We start from the raw sequence: 27927 nt of genomic DNA, 5'->3' as shown, positions 1-27927 counted from the left end.
TATTTGATATACATCTTATTACAAGGGCCGACAGCAACGCTTACAATTGGTGGTACATTAGCATAACGAGCGGCATCCCGGCCGGTCCTAATGAATGGCCTTGCAATTGAAACAATAGTGGATTAGCGCCAACTCCGTTATCTGCTTATGCAAATCAGACAGGCTTGCGGGCGAGTTCGAATCCACTGCTTCTTTCAAGACGCAACGAATTCCCGTAAACGCTGAGACATTTAGCTATTTAGAAGTTAATGTCGAGTTGAACATTAAAATTCAAACAGACAATTGTGAACTTTGAGCAGAGTGAAGGCTAACTAACTGAAAATGAGGTCCGAGGATGGGAAAAACTAACATCCACTCTGGGCAGGAAGCGTGAACAATTTCAGTTCGGCAGTGTACTTTGTCAAAAGCGTAGGTACGGAGCGAAAGTCATGGTAATGTGCGTCTCGGATGCTGCATTTATTACGGACAGAAAGTAAACATAATTATTATTCCAATGAATACCCGTTCTCGGACGCCTCCCGACTGGCCGGTGTCGTCGGGAGCAAACATAAAGTTAATCACGTCCTGCTAACCAAACATTTATTGCGTCGTCCCTTTTACCGTAAAGTTGGCGCTGAGCTTCAAAACACTAAGGCTTAGTGTCATTAAAACATAGAAGCGTCTTTCTCGTTTGTTTATGGTAATCGAGTTGACAAGTTGCGAGGCTTTGATTTTGTAGAAGCAGACCCACGTTTATTTTGGGCGGAAGCATTCACGAAATTGAGCTTCTATAGACACGTTAGCCGATAGTCTTCTCGGAACCATTAGGGGTAATTAGATGAATCTAATTTCTGATTTTGACAGCGTTTTGTGCTGAAGTGAGATCTCCAACCGTTCGTGTGGTTTGCTTTGACATCATGGTAATTGGTAACAGATGAATTAACCGCAACTGTTTAGGTGAAACGGTAACATGGTATAAATAGCGTCAGCGTTGCAGTTAGGAACAAATAATAAAAAATAATTGAACGGAGGTACATGGGAGGTACCTACTTACCTAGTTTTGATACTAAGTAAAATAAGATCATGCAATACAATTTATTTTTAAATGAAATAAAATGTAGGTACCGAAATATTACGCGCTTAAGACTTACAACAAACGTATTTTAAAAATTATTTTGATATAAACTGTGATCTGGGAACATAATTATAAGACAATTTTCACCAGAAGAATAAACACTCAACAGTAAAAAATATAGTTGTGCAAAGCATTATTTGAACTCTTTATACTCACCGAAATACGTCAGAATAACCTACAATAAGTATATTTAAGAAGGTCAAAACCGTACGAGTGCATATAAAATAAACAAATTCCTCTAGCATGGTGACCTAATAAAAAAAGTTATAGACATGACATGTTTATATCCCGCCCATCCTATTTATACCAAGTTTCTCCAAGTAGTTTAGTATGCACTTTAGTAACAGGAACTTATAGTGGCTTGCGTGAGGTAATGTTGAAAATTTAATCGTGTAGGAGGCGGCTTCGACCGCATTATTGGACGCGTCATATTGAGCTGACGCAGAGCGATTGGGGTCAGTCCCTGCTCGTATGGGAGAACTATATCGGGCTTGATACGTTATTGTTTCTGTTTTTGAGATGCGCTTGATGAATCTATTAGGGGTTGTTTTTGTTACCTTTGATTTAGACGTACGTCGTTTTATTTGAAAAATATATTAGAGATATTTAGTCCGAAGTTCCAATTGGCCTATCGATCGGTTCCGTGCTTGACAGTCACTGCGAATTGCGAATTGATTATGAGTACTTAAGTACATTTTCCTTTCAGTTGTTCGAAGGTTTTGAATATAGGAAAATAGATCAAACTTCCTGAGATCTGAGATCCTTCTGCATCATTTAAAAGTCAATATATTCGTATAATGATTTAAAAAAATCGCGCAGAATCGAGGCATGCATCTATATCCAATATACATAGATACATAGATATGTCCACAACATGATAATCATTGCCATTGAAGGGCTTTTGATCAGCATTAATGCTGGGCAAAAACCCTATGTCTTCACCGTTTTTTATGATAAGAAGGCAAACGAGCCGACGAACACCATTCAACTACTTATCTCTTAAACTTAATTTTCGCTTTAAGATGGTCTTAATTTTAATTATCGATGGAGTATCATTAAAACGTATATAAAATGCTTCAAATTATTTTCAATCAAAAAAATAAAACTTGTTTAAATACCATATAACGATATAAGTAGGTAACTTTTTTACCCGCTCCGACAAATCAAATATTATTAAAATAATTAATATTTCGCTTTGAAAAGTGTTGTTTTATATTGTAAACCGTCGTACTATATTGAAAACTCATTTGTTTTAACCCACCTCTCCCAGCCAATTCAAAAATATCCGCTGAGCTACTTTAAAAATCCAATTTTATTTTATGCGGGTAGCTGCAGCGGGCAGCGTTTGTGGCATTATATCGGTAGTCCGGACCGAGGAATCGGGTCAGGCTTACTCTGATGAAATGCCCTACCATTGAGCAGTGCATCGCATATAAACGTTTGACGTCAGGTTTGTTGCTTCTTGCAGTTTTGCCATTTTTATTAGCTTCACCCTCTTAGGTACAAGTTTGAGGTCCGATTCATGGATATTTATTACTAGCTTTTGCCCGCGACTTCGTCTGCGTGGAATTAGTGATAGCAGCTAAAACTAGGTATAGCGTCTGGATAATGCTAATAGCAATCATTCAATTCGCGCATTGCTTACTTCAATTATTAGGCAATCATATCATTAACTCTTTCAATTCCACACCTCTTCAGGGATGAGGACTAATCCTATGTCCTTTCCCGGGACTCAAACTATCTCTACACCAAATTTCAACTACTTAAATCGGTTCAGCGGCTTAAGCGTGAAGAGGTAACAGACAGACAGACAGGCACACTTTTGCCTTTATAATATTAGTAAGTATATGGATATTATTTGGATAGAATGATTTCTACACTTAACGGAGTTCTCTGTAATTAAAAACATTCCGAAATACTTAAAAATATGCATCAGAAAATATTTTTATATTTAGTTATTTATCACTTAGTACATATTGTATGATAAAATAATACATGATAGAATTGTAGAACTGCTGTTTGTATTAAATAGTTCATAAAGATTGGTTCACTCTAAACTAAAATAAAGTCATTCAAGTCCTCAAAACTGCGCCACGAACAAAGTTAGAGGCAAAATAACAGAGCGTACCTACCTAGCGGGGAGCCTCTCTTAGGAGCCCTCCAATGTTTGCAGAGCCCTGTCCTCTGAAACTTGCCCGTGTCTAGGTACTCGGCTTTTGTCACAATATTTGTCTTCACTAAACTCAGCATCGGGATTCAACGTTAAACACAAAACCGCCCGACCGTGTCATAATTCGCGTAAGCCCCAACTCGAGATCACATGTCGAACTTCTGAGAGCTTTATTAGATAAGAGTTAAATGTGGTATTGATTAGCTAACCCTTTATCGCTGACAAGATCCGTCTAACTTTCCCAATTCGGGGACCGACAAATCGAAATCGCTTTTAGCAAAACAAGTATTAATGTTGTATCGGCGTCCCGGCACGGTAGGCGGGCGTCGCGCAGTCTACGGGAGGCTTCAGGCGCCCCCGCCCCGGCCAGTTTCGCCCGCGCGCCCGACGCCGCGCCACGTCGCTCGCGCCGCCGCCCCTGAAGCCACACACCAACCCTCTCCTGACATAACCGCACTATAAAAACACAATCTAAGAATCGCTGTCCATTCCCGACGCGACATTCTCACCTGTGGCTGCGTACGTACGAACGCGCGTGTCCTGAACCCAACCGAGAAGTGACCTCCCAATATTTACGTTTGGATTGAGATGAATGAATGTAGGTAAATAATGGAATGAATTAGGTTAACGCCAATCGGAACGTCATGTGAAATGTCTCAGTGTTTGCTCTGCATTACGTCCGATATCTGACTGCCGAGTGGATTGTAATAATCGTGGGATTTGCCTGAAAGCCGTCTACATAATGCACACTTCCGTTCACGAAGGTAAGTTATTTATGAAGATATTAGATTAACTACTTGATAGAATTAAAATATAGCCGGATATGTCGGAAGGAAACGCAAATGTAGTTAAGTTTTACATGAAAAGCTGCTTGAAGGGGAGATGTAGATATACAACGTGACGAGTAAACCTACAGACTGATTTCGTCCAAAAACGACAAACAGCTAAAATCTCTGCTTTTTTAGTTAAAAAGCGAGTTTCCAACTTCACTCACAGGGGAGTATGAGTTTACAAACATAAACATTGCGGTGCTTCATGGCAGATACGTCCGTGTAGCTAGACCGCGAACTAGATTTTTGTGTGCTAAAAACGAGGGACGCAACGTGGTTTTGCATACAAATATTTGTCCTCCGCGAGAATCGAACGTCAAAACCACGTTATTCAGTTAGCTGTGGATTCGCGAATAACAGACAACAGTTTATTTAAAAATATTGCAGTGGCGGTACGGTCGTTTCATGTAGCCGAATTCTTGGGCCCTCTGCTTCGTGTTTGTTATAAGATGTTGTGTCCAAGAAGCTATTTTATTAGTACGTAAGTTAAAAATAAATATCTTGAGCTCGAACTATGCCGGCATTAATATGTTCCTTTGAATTAATTTAATAAATTTAAATTCCCTTTTCGGTCAAGAAAAACATCACGAGGAATCCGGGGTATCCTAAAAGGTAAGCTAATTATATCGTCCGCTGGGTTGGAAGGTCACATATTACTTTCGTAAAAGCTAGTGCCTGTTTACCTACTTAATGTTTTGGGGTTAAGTTGGCAAATCAGTTCCGGGTATATTTTGCATACAACTAGAAATTGTTAAGAAGAAGGAACATTCCAGGTGCACATTTTATCATGTTTTCAGTAAAATATATACTTTTATTATAAGTAATAAATTTATTTTTATGTAAACACACAAATAACTGCTCTTACCGACTTTTGAACCCGGGACCTCCACTTACAGTTATTTTATGATCACTACGAACTAGGCTAGTCGTTAGGAAGGATAGGTAATGTTAGCTTCAATGTACCATTACCTATTTCAATCGATTTATGCCTCAATAACTATTTATAAATAGATGCAATCTACAGCAAAAGAGTTTGTAGATAGTTTTAAAGTAAGGCGTTTGACTGGCCTAGACAATATCGTACTTCAGTACCTAGACCTAGAGCTGCTAAACTATTTATCATTGCCGCTCTAGAGCCGAAGGGGAAGTTTAGCTGCCGAAGCTCAGCTGTCACTTTGTTAAAGTAAAGCATTGGTTACCTCATCGAGTTTCGCGTCACTCGTTTAAATAAGTTTAAACTTTAGGAAATGGTATTTTACGTAGCACATACACATTGAACTAGCAATGTTATTAAAATACCAGGGTTAGAGCAAAGAATATAATACTCACTAGGAGAAGAACGATAACTCCATACAAAAAAAATGTCCCTTTCAAAAGTTAGTTTATACTACTAGCGCTCTGGTAGGATACCATTGTAATTAGAATTGACAACTCGTTTAGCCTAGCGGGTATTGGCAGTAATCCAGTTCAGGAAGCTAATGGTCCTGGGTTCGAATCCCGGAGAGGGAATTTCTTTTTGTATTTTTTTCTTTTTTGTTGGGGTCAGGTTTTTAAGAGCCCATCAACATGCACACTAGCGCCACTACTGAATACATTAAACTAGTTTTTATGTTACTGGATTCGTCAATCTACCCGTCCAAAGTTAAAACGGCCGTTTTTGTTTTGAGCTCATAGATCGACAAATCCAGCAACTTAAATACTAGTTTGATGTATTCAAAAGGTACTTAAATACACAATACAGTCCGTAGCGGCCCCTTTTTTAAATTTAAATAATCACGATTATTTAGCAGTGGCGCTAGTGTGCACGTTGTTGGGCTCTTAAATTAGCATATCACAAATAAATAAAAAAATACGTTAAAAGATAATGATTAGGTACTATATTTAGAAATTCGTCAAATATAAAAGGTAACAAAAAGTTACGTATTAAGATATAAATATTTTCATTCCTATTAGCATTACTGTATATATGTTAGGAGTAATACATATGAATACATACATTGATATGGCAAATGGTTACAAGTTGTTATTACATCTATCCGGTTATCGGACATTTTCTGCTTCACAGCTCCGCGCGGCGTTCTTGATCACCGGGAAACTAGTCTGGATATGCGGCAGATACGTGCCCTTTGAGCTTTTTCCAAGAAATCATATGACGGCCCAGGATTATAATATATTATTATCACACGCTCAAGCCATCAATTTGATTGATTCAATTTCTAAAACAAAATAGTCACAAATTAAACAATATAATCTAACTTCCTAATTACTAACGTCGCTAATTCCTAGGGTCTAAATTTACCAGCTCAAACAATGTGAAGTTTTACATCTATGATGAATTTTGATTATAATTTCGGACGCGATATAACGTCCGCGGGTTTACGGGGATAGTAAGATTAAATTATTATATTTGAATTTGGTAATTTAGTACGCTCATTTTTATTTAAATATTAATATATTTCTTACCTTGAAATTATCGCTGTTTCTGGTTTCCACACACACATTAGGGCTTTTCATAATCCGGATAAGAATTGTTGATAAAGTCGCCATTGCCGGATACAGCAAGGAAGGAAGAGAGACAACGGTTTAATTTTAACTAAGTCTGTGCGAAGACGCATTTAGATATGTTGCTCGTACATATGAATAGTTTTTATTTTAAAAATTAATAGGAACCTAAATAAATATATTTCAAGTGAATAAATCGTTTTATATGAAAACTGATATGATATTTTTGCGTTAAATTACTTTACTGACAGCATTGACATTACAGACTTTTGTAATGACCTATGTTCTTACCGGCCAGACCCAAATCAAGGCCTATCAAAGAGGCCTATTGACAAAGTTTTTTTTTTAATTTTATTAAGGAGGGTAGAGGCACGTCTACCCTTCGTAGATTTTATGAACATAGACAAAGACAAACTGAAATATAATAGATAACAATTTACATATATCAAAATATAAATAATAATTTACATATGACTACTTCATAAAATACAAATCAAAATATATTTGATGAAATAATTTCATTTGTTCCTAGAAATCGTATAGACAAAGCCAGTTCTAGCAATGTTGCTGTAGTAAAATATGTTTATGTTAATTACTGGCAATCTCGTCTGGGAACGGACAACACATATACAATTTTGAAGGGTCACATCGTTTCAAGGAAGTCAATAGGCCTTGGGTTAGAGGCTACTTAATTTTGTACTCTACAGGTTGCTACAGGTAATCAATAACTGTTATAAAATATGTAATGATATCCATAAAAATATCATGATTTCATGATTCATGAAACTGAAATAAATGGATACTGAACTGAAATTGCAATTAAACCTACCTAGGTATTACAGGTACCTGTGATGAATAATATAGCGATTCGTAATAGTTACCTACTGTTGTAATTGTAGTTATTACAAATCGCTGTATTATACTACGTCTGTAACAACCTATAACAACCGTCTAGTTGTTATCACAGCAACGTAACATTTAGTTATACCTAACTAAAGGCCCGATTCGAACTTTAAGATACGTCAGATAATAGATCTCGAGACGATATGGATTAGATATGTCAGTGTCAAATGTGACGTTTCTTCAAAAAAAAACGTCACTTTTGACACGGACAGTCGGACACATCTAATCCATATCGTTTCTAGATCTATTCATTGACGTATCTTAAAGTTCGAATCGGGCAGAATGTCGGCATATTATAAGCGGTATGCAATGCAAGCCGTAACCGTTAACAACAAGACAAAGTCGTTGCTATATCGAGAGCCGTAAGCGGTTTTGCCTGCGCAAATCTTTTTAAATCACAAAAGCCAGTCGTCAAGATCTCATGTCGAAGGAAAGGAAAATATCCTGTAGAACCGTAGCTGGCGTGGATTGGGCGCCAACTCCACCAGTTTTAAGAAAACGGACTAAGTGCAGTGGGACTACGTACAAGTTTACTCCGTTTTAAGTTAGGGCGAGTGAACTTGGGGCAAATCCGCTACGAAAACACCGATGTAGGCCACGTCTTCCCCGGCAAGATAAATTCAAAAAGGATTCGCTCCACACACATATTACCAACTCAATGGGGATTAAAACTTCATTTGGAGACGAAAGGCTTTAACTTTTCGGTAAACAAGGTTCATCCCTTTTTATTGCGTACCTTTAGTAGGTACGGTGTTTGAAGGGTACGTTTATAATTTGGTTAATTTTATGCATCATCTGCTTTAAGGGAGTAATTAATATTGTTAGGTTATTTTATATTTTGCAACTTTGTTGTTATTTTTGTTTCTACAATTTTGTAATAAAGCCGTTTAGTTACCTATCAATTAAATATATCTGTAAAAATTCAAAATAAAATAGGTTCTTTCGTTTCCGCTCCTTCATTTGTTTTTTATGATAGGTACGTAACATAGTCTATTATACTATATAGAACCTTGTTGGATGGCACAAAAGGTCCACAACAGGAGCAATAAACAAGATAATGCATAAATAAAAAAATACCTTAACACTTATATTAGTATTAAGTTCCTGAATCAGTAAATCTATTTATTCTTCTAAACACATTATTTTTGACATAATTATTTTAGTGGTATTCAAATTAGTAAATAAACATATTGAACTTGCTCATAAAATATCATTATTTAGCTGCAAACCAAACCATAATTTTGGTCAAGATGTAATATACCCTTCTGGGTTATGCTCTTAACCCTTATAAAATATTTGTGCGGACCTCCTCCGGGTAAGGCAAACCTGCAAAGCAACTTTGAGAGTGAGCATAACTGAGTAAGATTATGCCTTACCAGAGACGAATAAATAATGCAGACTTGAATCTCCGTGCGTTCTTGCATTAACACAGATGGTTAAATACATATCATTAGATAGGCATGCCAAATTAAAATACCTCTAAATATGAGCCATAGACTATTTTTTTTTGGTTCCTGATAGGTTGAACCATTTGTAATCTGTATGTTATTAGTGGTATTACCATTAAATTTGTAGTTGGCGTGATATTAGCGAGGTCTAAATTTCATTATTTTGTAAGACGTTTTGGCCTCTGGTTAGTATTGTTTTTTTACACAATAAATTGTAACGCCGCAGTTCCAGTTATTCATAAAACATATACAAAACTTAATGAACTAAGACTATGTTAACTGAAATAATAAAATTAGTCACGACTATTTAAAGAACTTGACAATCTTTTTAATGTTCTTGTCTTTGCTGATTCCCAAATCCGCTATTTACGGTACCCGCTTGAATATTCTACGCTACAGTTAGAAAAAAATGAGTGAAAGTTTGGAGTGTGCTTGTCTGACTGATTTTCAGCAAACTTTCTGCTTTGGCCACCCTTAAAGGGATAAGCACTCCCACTTAGGCAGTCCTCTATGGCTCCAAACTTAGATTTATGAATCACCAATAAAATAAACAAAATACACATTGCTTGCTTAAGCAGTTTGTGATTTCTCGATTAATTACCGGATAGCACGATATACGAATTTTGAATCGGTGACCGGTGGTGATTATTTTGAGGTTTATGTTAATGTCTACGATTTTTTTGATATTCTATTTTTTACTCTGGGGCATTCTACGAGGTTGTCGCGTATGTGACTACATCTTCTAATACTTCTGAAAATGCCGAGAATGCGGCATGGGTTCTGGTAATATTTCACGACTTGAGCTCAAGAATATACCTAACGCTAATTTTTTAGCTATAACAAAGCTTGCATCTTGAGCTTTATGGATTTGATTGAGTTACTGCCATACAAGGCAAATACGTTACGTAAGCGATAGTCACGTGGAATGGCCCTCTGAGAGACATTATATACGATAAACTATATTGATAATATGTGATTTATTTTAATATCTGATACATTGTATTAAATGATAATCTAACAAGCCTACATATAAAAATAAAACTCATTGAGCCAACAAGTCTTGAAAACCCGATTCGATTGCTTCTACTAATAAATTAATTAAAAATTAAAAAACACGACTGCGAAAAAGCGAACTGAAAAGACAAAAATAATTTTTAGTTGTGTTAGTTACTCAACTTAATTTTGGGCTTAAGGCTTTGGAACGCGTACAACGCGCCACGTATGTCGGGCTACGGCCGATGCTTTGAGTATGAGGGCGCCAAAGGCGCCCGGCTTTGGTAAGCGTATAGCGTGTCACGTACGTCGGGCTACGTCTGACCCTTTTAGTGTGGGGGCGTCTTTGGCGCCTGGCTTTGGACCGAGTGCATATACTTGGACAAGTTGCAGGAAGCGCACATCTTTCTTACGCTCTGAGCCGTAGGCCCTACGTGGAGCTCACCCTTCGGCCTTAAAAAAAATGTCATCATCATCATCATAAATGTTAAAATTAAATCAAACCATACGGTTATAATGATACTTTCACGATTTGTTCTGCCAAAGTCGGTGCAGAGTTAGCTTAGACGGACTCTGTATCGTATTGATTAATAAATAGAAGTTATATTTTAAACTTTTCGATTCCATAAGCGCAATTACGAACATGTTTTAAAAACTATGAGTAGTATGTATCTACCTAATATAATATAATTATATTTTTTTATGATCAGCGGTCAAACCCTTTCCATTTATTTTAATAAGTATCCCATTCAATAATAATATTTGGTTTTATGAGATTAGCTTCTCTTAACATATTTTGTCAATTCTTACTTTCTCAAAATGAAACTTAAACCCACATGTTGCATATATATTATCAATCGGCTTTCACAGCCCTTCATTTTGATACCCTACTCGATAGGTTTGCACGATATTTCTTTCTAAAGGTTGCGTAATATGGCGTATTAAGTCCGCCATATTGTTTTTATAATAACGTCACATAGCCTATGTTACCCGGGATGACGTAAGGATTCTAATGATGTATCATACGTCTAAATCGGTTAAGGCATTCAGAAGTTAAGGTGGAATAAAGAAACTCACATACATACAAACATGAACGCTGAAAACAATACACTCTTTTTGTTTGGGCAGTCGTGTAAAAAACCTAGAGGTTGTTTCATAATAATAAATTTAAGCTTTTTTACGATACTATAAAGGTGCTGTTGGGGGTTCAGGGTACATTTGATGTCTACAAAATTCTAAACATTACCAGTGACGTTGACGTTCATCAGTTTTTTACCACTTAACAAAATTAAATTATGTATATTTAACAAAAAATTAGTATTGAAGTGAATGAAGCTGAATAACGCCCCGTTGGGAAATTAATTCTGGTCGAGGAAGATCAAGTTATTATACCCCAAGGAGTGGGTTAGTCTGTAAATACCAATTAAAAGAGGTTTTTACACTTCCCTTGTTATACAGTATGTATCTACATTCCTTTATTAAGCTATAAAAACAACAAGTGTTGATATAGGTACTAAATGTTTATAGGTACCATATAAAGTACCTATTATTACGGTGTTTGGAACGCTAGTTTTTCTTTAGCTTCACATGCTGAAGTCAGGTACAAAACTAAGCAAATTTGAAAAGTCGTATTTTTTATCCCTTCTAAGCATTTTCTCGTTTGCAATATAAACGCCTAAACCCTGAAAATATCTATACTATATTTGTTAATATTACGAATTTTAAGTATCTCCGTGTAAGTAAGTACAGTCACCTGCAATAATATGTTACACAACGAAGTCCGCAACAATATCTGACACAATCTTATTTGTAGAGCCATACGAGCGTTTGAAATATTTTTGAGAGTAGGTAACATATGATGGCAGGTGACTGTACACATACCTTGTGCATCTAATGAGCTAATGCTTGCGTAAGCGTTTTGAAAAAGCGACTGTCGTTTTCTATTTTAACCCAGGATGCCTAGCGAAGGTGGCAAACGCTTGTGCTACGACAACGAAACGATTTGTGTCGCTCTATCACTTCGATATTAGTGCGAAAGTGACAGTTGCGTTTTGTTCGCTACGGAGCGTAAACGATTGGCATATTGACTACGCACCCAGATGAGAAACGACATTTATCTTATGCGGCTTACCAATGTGCCTTAAAATCATATCAACGAATAATGTTGCACTACTTACTTGCATACTGAAACTGAAATAAGCCTAGTTTGGAGCCCAAACTACCGGTATTTGAGCCGTATTTCCCCAGATCGAAATATTTACCGCATTTCACTTGGTGGTTTCCTCATCGTGACTGAAACTACTCATTTAGCCAGGAGCTCGACATTCAAGGCAAGCTGTTTTGAGATATTTCTAGTTCACGTTCGATTGAGTGAAATATATTTTGTACAAAGAATGAGACTTTGTATAGTTCGAGCAGCCTATTTTTCCATATAAGATCTATTGTAGACCAAAATAGACTCTTTAGCTGCAACTTTAGTCTGCTCAAAAGTGTTATTGGGTACTTTTGCCGTAACATAACTAACATAAATTTTTAGTGGGGAAATTTGTAAAAAAAGTCATGATTTTTCAAGTTTCTCATAATGATCCAGTAGGATATTTCGTAGTGAGAAACTTGAATTTAAAAACAGCATTTTGATACTAAATATTAATATATAAAAAACCAGTCGACCCTTACCTTATTGCAAGGCACCATCTGTTATTTGGAACTCTTTCAATGGGCTATAGTATAGTTAGTATTGTAGAAAGATCCCACTCCTGAGGCCCAGAAACAGTTGTTTTGTTTTTGAATTAGGAACTTTACGTTACTCTTTAAAAAGTTAAGCATAGATTGCTAAATATACACAAAAATTATACACGAGGTTTCAAGCGGTTAAATAATATATAGTTAATAATATAAAAGCTTGTCGTAGCAATAATTGGAAAAAAAGAGAAATATATACAGCGACAGTTTTGATTTAATTAAATTATCATCAATCAATCAAATAACACAAGCGAAACGTGTTCAATCTCAATAATTGAACATAATAAAGTTGTTTTTATTATTTGCCAAACCCAGTGTGAAACAGTTGACAATGTTTTTAGGGGTAGGTTTCAATATACCTACTTATCTATAAATTGTACGTGGATAAATGTGACTAATCGGAAGCAATACCTGTATACATATTTTAGGGATTCACATAGGATATTTAAAAATGAGAGCATTTTGTGGTTTTTTTTTCAGGTTTTTTTTTTGCAAAAAACGGATAGTCTGCGTCAACCTGCGAAGTAGATAATTAAAGTGCTCTGAAACACTTCCTTGCAAGTTAAAGTAAGAAGCTTTGAAATAATTAAACTTTTTCCTCTTTTCGTGGGAATTAGTTTTATCAACGAAAAAAAAGCTTTTTGACGGAATTGAAGTTGGATGAATAAAATTAAGAACTAATTTAAGTTCAGGCATCCCTTTGATGGGAGTTTGACACTTGGCACTTTATAATGTGGTTTTTGTTTTCATCGCTCTGCGGTTACGGTTGAAGATTTACAAGTTTTAGTTGGCATAAACTTTTGCTAGTCAAGCTCATTAGTGAGTCAACTTAAGAGCCTTCACCTTACTTATTGGACAGAGCCTAGTAAACGCTGGTTTCACAACGTTATCGAAAACTTCACTCGTCAGTCTGTCTGTATAACGTTGTTGTTGTTTGTGTAAGATAAAACATATCTTAATATTAAAATACGTGTTTAAGGTTTAAATTATGTTAATACTGGTTTTCAACAGGTTTCTTTTATTGGTAGTGGAGTGTTACTACAAAACAAGTGTGTTTATTCAACTCAAAACAAAGTAATTATTATTTTATTAGTTATTTTTGTTGTTAGCTGATATACTTACAAGGTGTAACAAAAATAGTTGGGATCCATTTAATATCGGACATATTCGGTATCGTGTACTGATTAGGAAAAAATTTAAGAAAAATGTTTTTGACGAGAGTATTTTTTTTTCTATATAACAGGTTGTCCAAGTCGGCCAACCCTCCATACAAAGGCAAAAAAAATTTGGCGTAAAAAAAATGTTTTCTTCTACTTTTTTCTGATCAGAACACGATACCGAATATGTTCTTAAGTGGATTCACACTATTTTTATTACAACTTGTAAGTATATCAGCTAACAACAAAAACAACTAAGTAATAAAATAATAATTATGCTGTTTTGACTTGAATAAACACACTTGTTTTGTAATAACACCCACTACCAATAACAGATACTTAAAATTTATTGAAATAATTCTAATATTAAGAAATGTTTTTCTTACTAAAGTTGTAACACAGGAAATTACAGGGTTGGGCATATTAAGTGTCCTAGTTTTGTACTGCCATTTTACTTAAATATAGCGCAACTTTTTTTAACTATATTATTTTTTATAAATCGAGAATTTATGCGTCTTTATGATTTCTAGATGTCAGCTTGATATCTATTGTTTTTATATTGTTATCAACATGGACGCGTAACGCCAGCTCGTTGTAAATTTATGCAAGCAAAAATTCCGACCGGCGTGCGAGATATTTAAGAAGCTAAACATTTAGAATATTAATGTAAGGTTCACATCTCGGACCATTAAGCGATTTAAAAAATCAGGATCTTCAAGAATCAGGCCCAAACCTGGTCGAAGACCATCTGTTTGTGTCAAAAATATAATTAAAAGTGTTCGTGAGCGTATTCGGCGAAATCCATCCCAAAGTGCTAGTAAACTCGTTAAATATATGAAAATATCCCGACGATCAATGAGGCGTATATTACGACATGATCTTGGATTGAAGGCCTTCAAAAAATAAAAAAATCGTGGATTAACAGAAGCCCAGTAAAAAGCTAGAGTGAAAAAATGCAAGGACTTGCTAGCTTGGCATGAGGGCGATGAAATTATTTTTTCCGACGAAAAGATGTTTCAATTGCAAGATAACCACAATCAACAAAATGATCGCGTTTACGGTGCTTCATTGAGGGATATTCCAGTAGACAAATTAGCCGTACAGCGGTTTCAAAGTGCGTCGGCTGTCATGGTATGGGGTGCCATATCACCTAGGGGCAAACTACCACTGCTGTTCATTGATCGGGGAGTAAAAATTAACCATTTATACCGTGACAAGAATGGCCTGCATCTTCACTAGACTTGAATCCGTTGGACTTTTCTATATGGGGATACATGCTCAGCAGGATTGGCAGCACACAGGGAATTAATTTAAATTCATTCAATTATCGGTTGATCAAGATATGGGACGATATAACAGATGAGGTAGTGCGTGCCGCGTGCAACTCATTCTATGGTAGAATGCGTAAAGTTATACAGGTTAAAGGAGAGCGATTTGAGCTAATGAATTAATTTTGTAAATATAGAGTATGCTTAAAATAAAAACAAGTTTAATATTCAGATTTGAAGCTTTGTTTTAATTTTATGGCTATTTTAAACTAGGACACTTAATCTGCCCAACCCTGTAAACAAGTTTGGATAGGGATGAAACGTTACATAAAAATAAAAAGTGCATTTATTAAAATCTCGCCGTAAAAGGTACACATTTTATCGGTTTGTGTATAACTAGAAACACCTAAACCCTTCCCGAATTCCTATTTCAATAAAGTAACATCACACTTTCAATCAAATCTTCGATTGGCTTGCGCTTCTATCGGAGTCTTAAAATGATGGCCGCCACGAGTGGCTCTTGAAACAAACGGCGTTATCAAATCAGTGCACCCAAGTTAAAGTGCCGGTGAAATAGCAGGGGGCACTTATTGCCCCGGCCTCCCCCCGGCGGGGGCAAGTGGGCCGACCCCCGAAACCTGCGCCGACTTAAAAAAATCGAATAGAGAATTTTCACGTTATTCTTACGCGTTCGCCTGATTGGGCCCGCGACGGAAAATCTACTTGTAAATAGGCGAATTAGGCTTTCGTCATGCTCGATCGCACTCGCTTTATGTTTATAAGAAACACGTGGATCGGAATAAACGATAAACAGAATTTTGATGTAAAAAGGTCTAGTTTCTTGACCTTTAAAACTGTGAAAAGAAGTCCAGGTGGACTTATATATTATAGGTATAACTTATGTATGTCAGCTTACTGACTTAAGTTACCGTACTGGGTACTTCTTGTGTCGTATCCGAGAAAGAGGGTAACTCATATTCATAGAGTCGCATATGAAACACACTATCGAATGTTTACCTAGCTGTGTGTAGTTATTATATGAAATTGTGTTTTCCACTTTATCGGATCGGTTTATTTTATACTTTAGCGCCACTTGCACCCCACTAACCCGGGGTTAACCGGTTAAACCTTTAACCCAGTGTCAAATTGTACTGGTAACCATGGTAACTCCAGGGTTAACCGGTTAACCCCGGGTTAGTGGGATAGTGCAAATGGCCCTAAGGGTGCATGGTGTAAAGTAAGTACTTAAGTACCTTCTGTCATAACACGACTGTAGGTATTTGAGAGTTAGTTCCTTCTATCACCTACCAATTCGAAATAGAAGATGCCTTTATGTTTGACCTAAAGTTTTGCTCTTATTAATGTAGTAGGTATTTCAGGAATATAATTTCGTAAATTACTTATACTCGTATAGGTACACTTTTACGACTGAAAAACTTTAATACTTAAATAGGTATATGCGCTCAGTACAACTTTAAAACCGACAACAAAACACCAGCTTTCCACAGTAAAAAAGCAATTTAAGTTGTTTTCAGTAGACCACTACTCGCTATTGTAACTCTAGGGAATTAAAGTATACGTGACTGTTCTGTGCTTGATTGTCTAATCAGATCCCGGCCAAGTTGTATAAGTGTGCCCACCTTTAAACTATTCCTTAATGTTGTTTGCGAAGTTTTATTGATGGTTACGTTTGTTGGAAACTTGGGTTTTGCACGAATTGAGTATAAAGATGAAAACGGTAAAACATAATTATGATATATTTTAATTTTTTTAGAATTTCTTATTTACGTGATATAATCTCGTGGGAACATTCCTATTTGTTAGTTTTTCCTAACAGCTTCGCTCAACTGCGTCGCAGGCAGACTTTTACTGGTTATTTTTCAATGATAAATTGTGCTATATTTTTTTTTACATTATACGTTATTTTTTGTAGTTACAAGATTTTTTTAAATCCCTTATGTAGTCCTTTCCTTTTTATTTTATTTAATACAACGTTTGAAACAATAAAACACTTAAATTAAAAACTTGTAAGTACATAAAACATTCGGCCTATAGTTTTTATTTAAAAAAGTAAGATCATTAATGCAAAATAGGATATAAGTACCTACTGCTAAATTTGGAGTTATATAAGTACCTGAGATAATATTATGATTTAATGATGACCATTCCTTTTGTGTAAATACAGCTAAAACTCCGTAACGGTCAGAGCCAATCTAAAGTTTAGTGCCCACGTGTCAGTAGTTTGTGAATAGAACCCGAAACGATCACGGATTTGCCGCCGCTGGCTATTCTTGGCTACCTATATTCATCATCATCATCATCTCAGCCATAAGACGTCCACTGCTGAACATAGGCCTCCCCCTTGGACCTCCATTCGCACCGGTTGGCAGCGACCCGCATCCAGCGTCCTCCGGCGACCTTAACAAGGTCGTCTGTCCATCTTGTGGGTGGACGCCCTACGCTGCGCTTGCTAGTCAGTGGTCTCCACTCGAGCACTTTTCGACCCCACCGGCCATCTTCTCTGCGTGCAATGTGGCCCGCCCATTGCCACTTCAGCTTGCTAATCCGGTGGGCTATGTCGGTGACTTTAGTTCGTCTACTCATTTCTGATTCGATCACGCAGAGAAACTCCGAGCATAGCCCTCTCCATAGCTCGTTGAGCGACTTTGAATTTTGAGGCCGATAGTGAAAGACCACGTTTCGGAGCCGTAAGTCATCACTGGTAACACACATTGATTAAAGACGTTCGTCTTGAGGCACTGAGGTATGTCGGACGAAAAGACATTACGTAGTTTCCCGAACGCTGCCCAACCGAGTTGGATTCGGCGGTTGACCTCTTTCTCGAAGTTGGACCTACCTAATTGGACTACTTGTCCTAGGTAGATGTACGAGTCAACAACTTCGAGTACCGAGTTCCCAACAGAGACTGGGATGGGTACAACATTGGCATTTGACGTAAGTTTCGTCTTGTCCATGTTCATTTTCAAGCCCACCCGTTGTGAAACTCGGTTGAGGTCATCGAGCATCATGCTGAGTTCCTCCATCGACTTTGCCATGACTACGATATCGTCGGCAAACCGAAGGTGAGTGATGTATTCGCCGTTGATATTGATGCCAAGTCCTTGCCATTCCAGGAGCTTGAAGGCGTCTTCCATTAGTAAACTGTTTCGGAGAGATAACGTCTCCCTACCTTACGCCTCTTCGCAATGGAATCGCCTTCGTGCTCTGCTCCTGTACTCGGACCGACATGGTGGCGTTACTATACAAACACTTCAACACTTCGATGTACCGATAGTCAATATGGCATCGCTGAAGAGACTCAAGCACCGCCCATGTTTCCACCGAATCGAAGGCTTTCTCATAGTCCACAAACGCTAAGCATAATGGCAAGTTATACTCTTCGGTCTTCTGTATAACTTGCCGCAGCGTATGGATGTGGTCTATGGTACTATAGCCTTTTCGGAAACCGGCTTGTTCGTGAGGCTGGAAGTCATCAAGTCTGTTTTCGAGACGGTTCGTGATGACCCTTGAAAACAGCTTATAGACATGGCTCAGAAGCGTGATGGGCCTGTAGTTCTTCAATAGGCTGTTATCACATTTTTCGAAAAATAGCACCAGCTCGCCTCTACTCCATGTTTCAGGCGTGCCCTCGGACAAGACGGAATTAAAGATCTTCTGGAGGACTTTAAGTACCGGTGTTCCACCCGCTCTCAGAAGCTCCGAAGTGATTCCGTCTTTGCCCGGCGCCTTATTGTTCTTAAGCTGCTTCAGGGCCATCCTAATCTCGTACAGACTGATGTCCGGGATATCTTCGGTATAATGTCGGGACAGCTTGGCTCTTGGATCTCCTACCAAACTGTCTCCGCTTTGCTCGACGCTATGCTGCCATCTTCCCGTTTCAGCTTTGTCAGGTGGCTTTGCCCAATAGACTTGTCCTTTGCGAACACTTTGGAGCCTTGGTTTCGTTCAATAGTCTCTTTAATACGGTTAGTATTAAAGAATACTAATAAAGAATAGTCTCTTTAATACGGTTAGTATTAAAGAGACGCAGATCATGTCGCAAGGACTTAGATATACGTCTATTGAGGTGCCTATATGACTTCGCGTCATCGGGAGACTGCAACTGTAGCGAGCGTCGTTCAGCCATGATGTTTAAGGTTTGCTCGGTCAATTTCTAAGGTGTATCTTTACGGGGGGTTCTAAAAAACTTAGACCCTACTGTGTGGACAGTCTCCACTAGCCCGTCGTTGATTTCGTCCACTGAAGCTAAGTTCTCTAGGCAAGCAAAGCGGTTAGAGAGCTCGAGTTGAAAGCTTTCGGGGTTTTGAACATGGGCTCGAGTAGGTCGGAGCGTAGACTTCATCAGGCTGGACCTTTCAAGTTTAATATTGATATTCAGTGAGCCTCTTACGATTCGGTGATCACTACCGGTCTTTACCCTGTTGATCACAGAGACATCACTGAATATCCTTTTCTTGTCGGTCATGATGAAGTCTATCTCGTTTCTCGTGGAGCCGTCAGGACTCATCCAGGTCAATTTCCTGTGAGGCGGCTTCTGGAAGAAAGAGTTCATCATGAAGAGTTCCTCTCTCTCCAGAAAGTCGGCCAGCCTCTGACCCCTAGGGTTCTGTTGCCCATACCCAAATTGCCCAACTCTCAACTCATCACCGCTTCTCTTGCCCAACTTTGCGTTGAAGTCCCCCATAACAACAGTAAAGTAAGTTTTAGAAGTATGTATGGCCCTACTTACGTCCTCATACATAGCCTCTACTTCATCATCGGAGTGTGACGAGGTCGGTGCGTATGTCTGAATGACCTTCAGCGAATATCTTTTGGATATTCTGAGTATTAGGTATACCACCCTGCTCGACACACTGTCAATGGTTATTATGTTGTTTACGAGGGACTTGTGAACGAGAAACCCGACACCACCTTGGGACTGTTGGTCGCCCTCCCGGTGGTAGAGCAAGTTACCAGACTTCAGGGTTGTCGTGTCCTCCCCCTCTCTACGGACTTCGCATAACCCTACAATGTCCCAGTGTATCCTGCTCAGTTCCTCTTCCAGCTCGCAGATCTTTTCGTCAGTCCTCATATGTGCGTATGTTGTATGTTACCAGGGCCAGTCGTCGTCGGAGCGGGTAGCCGGATCTTTGCCGGGGATTCTTAGCACCCCTGACCCCGCTAATGCCCTGACCGCTACCATAGCTAGAGCACCGGGGGTCGCCGGAACCTCGGGGCCGTGGTTTTATTGTGCTCTGCATGATGGGGGGTGAATGCCATAATCGCCACGCTTGGCAGGCGGGTTGGCGATCGCAGTCGAGTACACCGAATTTGAGGGACGCTGCTGCCCGTCCACCGGTGGTCTTGGACGTAGTTTAAGGACATACCCGGGTCCACCTATATTACTGAGTTGAAATATGCTAAAATATATTAACTAGGAATAATATATGGCCATAGAAATTTAAGATAATTAAGATAATAAATCGTTATATTGGGTGACTTCTTTAGGTGATACAAAATGTATGGATACGATTGTACTCATATCATCATATTATACCATACTATCCTGGCCGGCTTCGACCACATATCTATGATCAACTTTTACTATAGCAGCAACTCAAAAAGCACAAAAAAATCTGGTTGCTGTACAATTGTGTAAACTTGAACTTTAACTTTGGAACATCTGATTTTCTTTATGATTTCAGGGTTGGTCTCATATCAAAAGTTGCTTAAATTAATTCGTAGATTCGTGTATATGTATCTTGTATTATATAAAAAAACAGCCCCGTATAGAGTAGGTATTAGCCTCTTTGTGAATTAACATTGAACATATCTGTAGAAACGAACTCAAAGTCGAGCAAAAGGTTGTTCTTGACATCGGATACCTTCTATGTATCTGAAAGAATGTAGGTAAAGATGGAGCTTTGTGTCTCTTTTATATTCGCTATATGTATTTTCCGCTGTAGAATATAAAGCAAGACATCTTTTATCTAGACAATTTATATCAAGTAATTGGTAACACAATACCTGTATGGAGTAGGCACCTACATCATTTTCTTAAATGTCTAGTGTACTGTGGGTAGGCACAATAGTCATGACGTGATGAGTGTTTACAGTCAACAGGTCATGTGGCATTTAGAAATAGAAAATATATTTAATTAAAATGAACAATTATAATTACATTTACTTAAAGGTCACCTAAATGCCACTGACGCAGACCCATAGTATATAAGCCCGTTTTTCCTAAATAAAGGAGTTCAGTATTCAACAGTCTTTCTTTGTGTTCATTACTACCCGAACGCCTCACATTTCACTAGGTTTACATCCGAATCGTAAGATAAATTCGTGTTCGAGGACGAAATTTTTATGAGATTTTTGATAATTTATCCCAATAAAATAACTTAGGTAAAATGACATCTGTATGTGTTCTGCGAGATATTTGTATTTAATGGCCATCCAAAGGCTGAATAACGCGGAAAAGGCTTCAACGGTGTCGGGGAGTCTCGATAAACGTTGAATAAAATCCTTTAACAGTCAGCCGACCGAAATGCTTGGGCAAGATACTGGCAATTCTAGATCGACCAAGTCACGACCCTCAATAATGAGGGACCGACTTATTTGAGGGTATACTGCGTTCACTCGTTATAACCATTAAATGAGAGCCTATGGCGATATTAATTTAGGTTTACCAATTATAGAATGCCGAAGCGCGTGCACAGGCAATTTTATGTCTTAGCATGGAATTTAATTAGGAAAAAAATAGTGAACCCTTCCTAGTGCCTAATGTGTTATATTTATTGATAATAACTTAGTTATCGTTGGCATTAAGTCAAAAATAACATCTCATAAGTATAGTATAAGTTCAATTCGCAGCCAGCCTTATGGGAGCCTCTCCACTAGGGTGATCTAGCCTAATATATACATATTGGGCTAGGTCACCCATGTTATGATGTTATAAGTATATTATTTTTTAGGTTTTATAGGTAGTTTTTATTTTAGGTTACTTTTTATTGTAAGTTCAATTCTGTGTTCAAATTAAAAAGGATTCTTATTTTCTATCAAAATATTTAAGAAGTACCTAATATGTATAAGGCTGGCCACGCACTTGCAAGAACTCTGGTCATGCCTATCGGCTCGGCCACGACATTGAGAGACTCGAGTCGGCGGCGGTAGCGACACCCATAGGTGAGAACGAAAGGTCCGATCGCTGTGTCTTGCTCCAACCTATGGTTATCGCTGCCTCCGTCGCAAGTTCCTCAATGTCGTGGCCGAGCCGTATGGGCGACGGTAATCGCGTATCATTAGGCGATACGTCTGCCCGTTTGCTTCGTATATCATAAAAAAATATCATAGACTAAGTATACATACGCAATATACGTAATTCATTTTCCAATAATTATGATTTTGGTAATTATAACGTTTACATTACATTATTTCGCAAAATAAACAGCGTCCGCGGTCAACATTTTCGGTATTTTAATCAATTTCGATGTAGTAATTAGGCGTGCGGTTATTTTTGATGACATTAAATCATTGGCGTATTAAAATTATGCCCTCATAATTCCATATAATTAGTTTTTCATATAATATGATTAACAGAATTCTCGAAATAATTGAACAGATAAAGATATAGAATATAAATTACAACGCAACTAAAGCAATGTCAAGTACTACTAAAGCTTAAATCTAAGGTGGTGGTACTAGTGCTCGACATGCTAATGCCCAATGGATGACACCCTGCTGTCACCTCTATTGACAATGACTTAAGTTTCAAGATGACATGTACTGAGACCGCGTCGAGCACCAGTGCCACCACCTTAGTCAATTTGCGCTGAAATCTTTATGCCGATAAACGAAAGCATTCAAGTGACAGAAATTGAGTACGCACTCAATCAAAGCAAACTACACTATTTCCGTATGTAAATTTCATGAGGGGGTCGTTCAGCAAGAAATGCAGCCAAGTTGAGAAGGATAGCCCGGGCGCCTAACAATCACATCTGAGCAGAATTGGAAACAGTTGTCGCAGTGCGTACCTACTTAAGTAATGTCAGTAAGTAAAACACTGTTAAAATATACCAAGTTAAAATGTACTTATATGTATCTCTATTCTGTATTTAAAATCCTTTAATTCCTGCTTTGAGGAAGTAGTAGAGAGGCACCAGAGATAAAATCAGACAAAGTTAGTATCTGAGCTTGCGTAAGGTAACTATACATAATTGATTGATTCTAATATATGACACAAAGCTGATCTCCATTAACGCATTCGCTGCAAGCAACCCGCCAGGCGGGCAATCTGTGCGTAGTCGCTTTTCGCTACGTATGGGTAATGCGTATTTCGCATTTTATCGACTGCGCTCGTAGCGCGTAGCATGCGCTGGGAAATTAATTTGCACTGAGAAGCATTTATCTATAACCTTTGGCTTCAAACAAAGAGAATAGATAGTATAGAGGGGTCCTGTTATAGTAAATTTTGTAGTCACAGTAAATTTACTGCCATCTATCGACACACGATTAAAACACAAAATGAAAATGTATACAACTATAAAAAATATATATATATGCCTATGGATAAATGATTTTATTATTTTTATATCATTTCGACTCATGTTCTTTCACTGATACCTATGTGTTAAAATTGTTAAATATGAAACGGTGTCGTCAACGCCATCTAACCGAGCATACATAGGCCAAAGGTGTGTGGGCCATCTATCCGAGAATGACTTTTTCTTGATGTCCGAGGCACGTTTTTTCCTTAGACTTTATTCATCTTATACGGAGTTACATAATATGTCTTTGCTTCAAATATCAAAACAAAACTACATCGGAATCCTTTCCCAATCACCCGCACGCTCCGATTCTTCAGTATCATTAGCGAGCGTGAAAACGTGTGCATATTTCCTAACCTGCAAAGTACCCTCCGCACTAAATCATGCTATAAATTATCGGGCATGAAATATTCAAACGCCCCGACATACGGCGGGTGAAAACACTGGGTTTCTGCCTCACAATTTTCAGCCTCTCTTCACCGCATTTCCTAATATTGAACGATAATTAACTATTTTAATTTAAATACGGGCTCGTTGCTTATTTTATAGGGTACAAGGTTTAGACAGGGATTTAACTTTATATTTAGGGTTCCGTACCTTAAACAGAAAAGACGGAAACATTATAGGATCACTCGTGTGTCTGTTTGTCACAGCCAATTTACGCCGAAATTACTTGACAGATTGAACTGATTTTATTTCATAATTTTAGGGTAGATAAATTTGAAATTATTTTAGGAAATAGGCGAAAAATTACCATTATCTCGTAACTAGGAAAATCTGTAATACAATCAAGAGTGATTATGGTCTTGAGAAAAAAAATATTAGGCCGGGGAACAAACTTTGAATTGTTCGAGAACATCACATTATGTCCTACAGTATATTTGTGTTTGGAATATTATAGAACACTATTGTGTGAATGTATGTGTAAAGTTATCTCAAAAAAATATATTGAGATTTTTCGAAAAAAAAAATTTGAAAATTTAGTTTTTAATAAGATGTAAACATTAAATTGTACAGTAGTGATTTTTTATTCAAAGAGTAAAACTAAATATTTTACTCTGTAAGTAAAATATCCCCCACTTTTTTAGTGGTGCATACGTCACGAGCAATAAAAATGTTTAAAATAAATAATTACTATACAACATTAATTAAACACTAAGTGATTTTCCACTATATTGTTACGCCAATTATTCTACTCAATATAAAAAAAGAAAATCCAGGGGATATTGTTTTTACTATTTTTTAAACAATTATAACGAATTTTAGCCCACGCGCACTAATTCTACAGTATTTTTTTTTAATGCACCATAAAGCCTGTACTGAATGTTATCACAGCGTCAAAGTATCTCCTATTAATACACTGAGCGTTCGACACAATTGTAAAAATGGTTATCCTTAAATTATTTAAATGATCGGCGCGGGGCGGGAGGGGAGGGGAGGCAATGGCGATAACTCAAAACATGCGACCGCAGAGCAACGCGTCGACTCAGGATGTATGTATCTTAGGAGTTAGCAAACGCTAGTTATATACAGGTGGAGAAAAATATGGGCTCCGTTTATTTAGTAGAATTAGTATTGCATTTAACCTTTACCTACTCGATACTGCCGGTGCATTATGGATGGCTTTATCCATCTTTATTCAAGTGATAAAATATCTGTCACTTTTCACACACAAAGTGACGGTGTGAGCTTTATCACGCTGTAAGAACGACCATCTTTGACGATCTGGTTTCGACCGTAATGCAAGCTAGATAAACCTTTTTGTAAATATTGACTTAGAATCCAAGACCTTTAACAAAATGGCTGTCATGATAGTCGTTGTCTGGATGTTCTTGGGTGCAGATTTTTAAAACGAGAACTATTTAAAAAATATATCGGGTGCGGATTTCAAAACTTGTTTTCGAAATTGTCGGAGATGCATATTTCAAAAATAATGTCCGTTTTGGAATCCAAGATGGTGGTCTTGCAATTTTTCGTAAAAGTCGTTATGATATTCATTCCATACTTTTTAGTATTTGATGTTATAGCGGTAACAGAAATACATAATTTGTGAAAATTTCAACTGTCTAGCTATTACGGTTCATGAGATACAGCCTGGTGACAGATAGATGGACAGACGGACAGTTGAGTCTTAGTAATAGGGTCCCGTTTTTACCCTTTGAGTACGGAACCCTAAAAAAATGTTCGTTTTGGATCCAAGATGGCGGCCACGCACTTTTTTGTAAAAGTCGTCATGGTACTCATTTCCGAATTTTTTGGGGGTGCAACTTTCAAAAATAATGTCCGTTTTGGAATCCAAGATGGCGGTCATGCACTTTTTCATTTAAGTCGTGTTGATACTCTTTACAAATAAATATTTAGGGGATGCAGCTTTTAAAAACAATGTCCGTTTTGGAATCCAAGATACGCAATTTTTCGTAAAAAATCATCATGATCAGACAAAAGTTCTAGTGGCAAAAACGATTGTTTGAGTCTATATAAGAGTATGAGGTTTTTTAGTATTCCGTTATGTTCCTATTAATATTATCTAACATTTTATTACAAAACATTTCGCGTTGTTTTACAATATACCCGTTTTTTATTGGTTGTCCAAAAGACCAAAAGTTGGTTTTCCATAGTAGGACAGATTGTCCCCTTGCAACAGCGCACCATAAAACTTTGTATCATGAAAAAATACTGTTGCGGAATTGATATTAATACACATAATAATTTTTAGGGTTCCGTAGCCAAATGGCAAAAAACGGAACCCTTATATGTAGATTCGTCATGTCTGTCTGTCGGTCCGTCCCCTGTCACAGCCAGTTTTTTCCGAAACTATAAGAACTATACTGTTGAACCTTGGTACGTAGATGTATTCTGTGAACCGCATTAAGATTTTTCACACCAAAATAGAAAAAAACAATAATTTTTGGGGGTCCCCATACTTAGAACTGAAACTCAAGAAATTTTATTCGGCTTATTATTAACCGGGCAACTAAAATATTAAACAGGAACTTTCATTGGGCATATAATAATATAATTTGGCTGTGTATTAATATTTTAGCGCCAAAAAATATATATTAGCCTCAAATATAAGCATCATATTATTAAAATAACTGGCAGCAAAATCAAGCAACCCAAAAAAATTATAGGGAACTTTAAGTGATAGGTTGGCGACTAAAATAATAAATTGGCAACTAATATTGTAAAGCGATCATATAATTTAATTGTCATCTAGTTGTTCACACCTAAGTAATCAACTATAGTCATAACTGACCATGTCGTTTCAGCTAGGTAGTATTTTAACACGAAAGCGGCTAAATTTAATGAACTCTTTACACAAAACACCTCAAATTAATTTTCCAAAACGTAATGGTCAGTATACTTAATAGTTGAAATTTCTAATCATGACACGCCTACTGGCCATTATACCATTAGATCTTTAAATATTAAATTACTAATTTTAATAGTTACCACTGTGTTCTACTAGAGTCAACAGATAGGTGCGACGACGAGCAAAGCGAGGAGGAGCGTGTTAGGTTGACCGAGTAATGACCAACAAAATATTTTAAAAGAACTTCATTTTTGAATTAATAGATAGCCGTTTTCTTTTTAAAATATGCTTCATAAATGGTCTCCAATATCATAATTCAGTTGCCAAATAAATACTTGGTACCTGCCTAAAAATAATCAAAAGCTGTAACGGCATTAAAACACAACTCATATTGATATATTTTAAGGCTCCGTTTTTGTTGCCAAACTATTAATTTTAGTAAGCATTTCTATTTTTTCAAACTACCCAAATTCGATTAATTAGTTGACCCGTTAAATACGTGCCATTTTTTTCCATCAAACCCATACGTGTGGGGTATATATGGATAGGTCTTCAATAATGATATTGAGGTTTCTAATATATTTTTTTTCTAAACTTTTTCTAATATAAGTTTGCGCGACAGACACTTCCAAAGTGGTAAAATGTGTGCCCCCCCCCCCCTGTAACTTATAAAATAAGGGAATGATAAAACTAAAAAAAATATATGATGTACATTGCCATGCAAACTTCCACCGAAAATTGGTTTGAACGAGATCTAGTAAGTAGTTTTTTTTTAATACAACATATATCGTAACACGCAATTTTATTATGTTATTTGCTGCTACGGAACCCTTCATGGGCGAGTCCGACTCGCACTTAGCCGCTTTTTATGGATAAGTATCATCAATAAAACATACCGATTTGTTGTTTGCATGTAACGGTTTATGAATTTCTTGCGTTTA

At 37.2% G+C, this 27927-nt stretch overlaps 2 protein-coding genes across 2 annotated transcripts in view; one reads left to right on the top strand and one right to left on the bottom strand.

Annotated features, from left to right (window-relative positions):
- The window catches only part of LOC134796759 (brachyurin-like), a 519833-nt gene that overhangs the window by 7095 nt on the left and 484811 nt on the right, over nt 1–27927 (bottom strand). The gene's annotated exons all lie outside the window — the stretch shown is intronic.
- Nucleotides 3239–27927, top strand: part of LOC134796701 (semaphorin-2A) — a 415353-nt gene continuing 390664 nt past the window's right edge. The window contains exon 1 of the mRNA XM_063768875.1: nt 3239–4048. The gene's annotated coding sequence lies outside the window, so the exon portion shown is untranslated. The remainder of the gene's footprint in view (nt 4049–27927) is intronic.

Source organism: Cydia splendana, chromosome 14 (assembly GCF_910591565.1).
Source record: "Cydia splendana chromosome 14, ilCydSple1.2, whole genome shotgun sequence".
In the NCBI taxonomy this organism is placed as follows: Eukaryota; Metazoa; Arthropoda; class Insecta; order Lepidoptera; family Tortricidae; genus Cydia; species Cydia splendana.
The sequence above is the reverse complement of the archived record's forward strand: the minus strand, read 5'-3'. Positions and strand labels throughout refer to the sequence as shown.